At 47.2% G+C, this 4,615-nt stretch overlaps 1 long non-coding RNA gene across 1 annotated transcript; it reads left to right on the top strand.

Annotated features, from left to right (window-relative positions):
* Positions 1 to 2,865: 2,865 nt before the first annotated feature.
* On the top strand, positions 2,866 to 4,615 carry LOC132245766 (uncharacterized). The gene is made up of 2 exons (XR_009457484.1): positions 2,866 to 2,946; positions 3,954 to 4,615. It is a non-coding gene; the product is annotated as an uncharacterized LOC132245766 (long non-coding RNA).

Here is a 4,615-nt window from a genome sequence, read left to right as displayed (position 1 = left end):
AACCCAAGTCTTCCTCTTTCTGTCCCCTACCACTGGGATCTCGGGGGCAATGGTGCCTCCCTCGTCAGACACTAGTTGAACTGCAGGCAGGATTCAGCCTTAGGCAGGTTCCAGGTTTGCATCCGGGGAAGTGTCAGGGTTGCAGGGAATCCCTCCAGTTGGGCAGAGAGGCGGGATGTTGGATATTCCTCCATATGCTGTGAGCTTTGAAAAGACTGAAGGAACATGCTGCCTGGTTTGGATTGGAGGAGCTTGTGTCTCTTCATTTAATCTTAGGGGCTCCTGGACACCTAGCTCAGGATCTGGATTGTCACTCGTGACTGGGCACACCTACACTTTGCACACAGCATGGTACAGCATCTCTTCACCTGGTCCCTTTTCCACTCTGGCCGTTAGCGTCCCAAATGCCCTTAAAATGCCAACCTCAGATGTGGGCTCCCTTGTGCTGGCCACCCACCCACCTACTGCATCAAAAGCAGCAGAAAGAAAGAAAGACCCTGAGCAAGGCAGAAGGTGCCGTGCAGTAAGAGCCAAACCTTAGTGATGGTTATAAAGACAGTCCTAGAAAGGCCAAAATCAAGGATGTGATGACCTACTCCCTCTGCTTGTGGTCACGTGTTCGGTCCCAGTTCTTCTAGGTTTTCTGCACGTGACTTAATAGATTTCCTACTGGGAGGGTAGGGAAAAACTTGCTGAAACTCAAGGTTTCCTCTTTGGGGGATATTCTTCATCACTCTGAACTTGGCATTGAGCTTGATTCGGAAGAGAAGTCAATGTTTTCACCATTTACCACAAAGGTAGCACTAGCAGGCTGTTTTCTACACATTTTGACATTGAAATCTTTGAGAACTTTTCCATAAAATACTGTTGTTTATAATAGTGCCACAAAGACGCAATGAACTGCAAGGAAGGGGGAGGAGTGTCCCAGAGCTCCCGACACACACTCAGAAAGTGTTCAGAGTCACTCAGATGCTGGGTTGTACCTTAGACAAGGGTTTTCACTTTCCTTGGCACCTCTTCTGACAAGCCCAACACACTCATATTCCACTCCATACACTTCATCTCCATCCAAGTAGAGGGGTTTTTTTCATTTCAACAACCTGTAGCCTCTTATAAACAAGCTTTCCACTTTGTACTGAACTTGTCAAGGTGACATCTCCCCAGCACCTAGCTCATTTCCAGACTTCTTTTTCTGCAGCCGGTTCTGCTCTTCCTGCACAAAGTAGGTGAAGTGAAAGAAGATGGCCACATGATGCACTTCCTCATCCTTTACTTCAGAAGATGGTCCAGGAGAAACTCGACCCAAAAAAACAAGAGACATGAAAGCCAAACATGGACGTGGCTCTAAAATAATTATACCCTTGTTCATGACATATTTAGAAGTCCGAAATGCCAAACCTTATTTTAATAGCAGATATCATAAAGTTATCTCACAAAACAATCTCAGAGGCTGAATGCTTTTTCAGGTTCACATGTAGCACTCAGAAATATGACTTTTATTAACTAATTGACTAGCAGTGACATGACTTCACCTGACCCTGTCACAGCTTAGTTTCACTGAACCTAGGGCTAATCACTGACACGGTGGATATTCTAATATTCTCAGAATTTAGAAAATTGAAGCACTTCATTAACTGTCATTAAAGCTGTTACAGGGCAGTAACCATTACATAATTACAAAGTTCATAATTTCGTACCGGAAGACACTCCTGTATGTAGCGAGGCAGCCTCTTTAAAAATGCAAGAAAAGCTCGCTTGTTTTTAAGCACTAATTAGGTCATGAATAATACTCCTGGAATTTGGGGCTCTTTGATTTGCATTGAAGAAGCAGTGGCAGGTTTCTCTCAGTTTTTTGATAAAATTTCACTGGCCAGGTCTGCTGGTGGTGCTACTTCATATAGTAATGAATTTCTAGGGCATTTGAAAGAGGGAAAGATGCCTCTCCTTTCTCAAATAAATGAAAACTTTGTTTGGGTGTTGTTCTGTAAAGGGTGGGAAGCTAAAGGGTTCAGATTAGCTCAATCAACTCAACACACTTCACCTCAGTAAGAACACAAGAACCGCCACATGGGACAGATCAGAGGTCCATTGTGAACTTTCCAACAGCTGTCTTGGCTCGGTATGAAAAAAGTCAAGGATGTTCATCTCATACAGCTTCAAAGCTGCTACTCAGACCTTTCGTAAGACCCCATGCTTTCTGTTCTCCTACAACCATGCCCTGCCATCACCGGCAAGCATCGCAGAAATAAATCTCTAATTGAGATGAGGGGGAAATTGAACCCAGAGACAAAAAGATAACCAAACTTTGACATAAAGTAAACTAATACACAGTCAAAGTTGAAGGCAATCCAGAAGTTATACAAATCATAGGTGGGGTTCGCAAGACGTATGAAGCATGTCAGTCCTTCCCCCAGTCAATGTGCTGACATCCATGGGTTTTGGTGGGCACTGAATCCGAAAATGTCAGGTGCGCACCTGAGCATACTAAACAATGGCTCCTTCTCCTCTTTGGGTTTCAGAAACACCCCGCTCCCCACCGCATAACAGTATGGACCAAACTGGATTCATGCACAGGAGAGCAAATGGTTCCGCCAACACCTGCTCTGCGTACCCTGCAGACGTACCCCAAATCCTCCAACTCTAATGAAGTCCATTGAGCAAGAGCAGGAAGAAGGTTGACCCATAAACTTTTAATTGAAAAGACACCTGGAGGGGTGTAATTTGCCAGTCCTAAACTAAATTAAAAACACAATAATTACAAACACAGAGTGAAACAATTACAGTATTTGGCGGCTTGGCACACGTGACACACACACGTTTTGTCACGAACCGGGACGTCAAGTACAGAAGATGCCGCAAATGCTCCCGTCCGTCTGACAACTGTATAAAAGGTTGCACAGTGAGGATATTTTAATCACTTCTTGACTTCTCTCTTCAGTGAGCCAGGTAAGTCCAATTCAGCTTCATCTCTTCCAAGTATCTTTCTTTCCGCTGTAATTTAAAAACTGAACTTGCTCTTCTGTTCATTGGTTTTCACAATGCTCAGGGTTTTTCACTTGTTTTTGTTGGTTTACTGGAGTTGGTGGGTGGCAGGAATTAGGGCCCCCCAGCTGAGGTTGGCATTTCAAGGGCATTTGGGACAGTAATGGCCAGAATGAAAGAGGGACCCAGTTGAAGTGATGAAGTGCCATGTGTTGTTCAAGGTGTAGGAGTGCGCAGTCAGGAGTGACAATCCAAATCCTGACCCTGTTGCCCAAGGCCCCCTTAGCTCAAAGAAGAGACATTAGGTCCTCCAATTTAAAGCAGGCAGCAAGTTCAGCCACTGAAAAGCTCAGAAGAGAGGGAGCAATATCCAAAATCCCACCTCTCTACTCAACTGGGGTGATTCCCGGCAGCCCTGACATTTCCCGGGATTGTGGGATCCAGAACTGCCAACTGCCTAAGGCTGAATCCTTCCTGCAGTGCAACAAGCTTCAGGGGTGCAATGCACCTTCGCCCCCAATCCCAGTGGTAGGAGGCAAAAAGAGAAAGACTTGGGTTCTGGGTCCTGAAGTGAATGCACATTCCCCACGTCCCAGGACTGTGCCTGCACCATCGGGCAGGGGCTGCCTAGGCCTGGACTAAAGGCTCCCTGCCCCACTCCTGCTGCAGCTGCCCCACAGGGCCCTGGAGCCTGCTTTCCAGCCAGCATTTTGAAGGCAAAGGAAGTGAGAAGGCTTCGAAGGTGTTGTTGGGGGGAGAGGCTGAGGGGAAGTAGAGGAAAGCAAGGAGGTGGAGGAAAGGAGAGCTGTGACACCGGGACAAAGGAGGGTTGGGGTCAGCATTTCCCTGCTCCATCCCATAGTCTCTGAGTCCCTGCCAGATTGCCCTGAGACTCGCATCCAAGTTAGGCCCCTTTGATCAATCAGCACTGCCCATGTGTCATGTTTCCTCTGCTCCCTGCTGTGTTTCAGGTTCGCCTCCAGCACAGCAAGATGTCTGACAGCCTGGACATGCTGGATGACCTGTACTACCAGAGTCCAGATTGTTGTTGGAGACCCCGCCGCAGAAGGCCATGTTATTGTTGTTGCTATGATCCATGCACTGGAGAGCTAGTTTGGGAGGGATGGTGCTGTTGCCCCGGGTGGGGCGGTAGGGGCAGATACGGAAGGCGCTGGCCGTGCTAAATCCAGCTCGGATATCCACGGCACTTGGAGCACAACGGACATGACAAGCAAGATACAGATTCCTGGCTGACCCGACGGACATGGCTCAGAGCAGTGCTAAGTGTGAGGGCTTGGCATTGCTACAAGACTCCCTCCCCCATTCTCCTGTCTCCTACGCTTTGCTTTGTTACTCTAGGAACTTTGTATTCTCTGCACTGTTAAACATTAAGGCCTCTTCATGCGGTGCTGTCATTTCAACGGATGCCTCTGCCTCCTTACAGTCCACTTGTAATCCATTGCAGACCACTTGGCACAGCCACAGACGTGTAGAAGATGTTTGGTGACAACAGATGTATAATCCCAGCTGTGACCCTTTGGAAAACCTTGGGGAAATTCGCTCTCTCCTCTGTATCCCTTCCGTGTCTGTATTCTCAATTTCTTCCGTACATTAAACTTCCTCTGCAGCATAA

The sequence above is a fragment of the Alligator mississippiensis genome, chromosome 15, assembly GCF_030867095.1.
Source record: "Alligator mississippiensis isolate rAllMis1 chromosome 15, rAllMis1, whole genome shotgun sequence".
Taxonomy (NCBI): Eukaryota; Metazoa; Chordata; order Crocodylia; family Alligatoridae; genus Alligator; species Alligator mississippiensis.
Note: the sequence above shows the minus strand (reverse complement) of the source record. Positions and strands in the feature narration are given on the sequence as shown.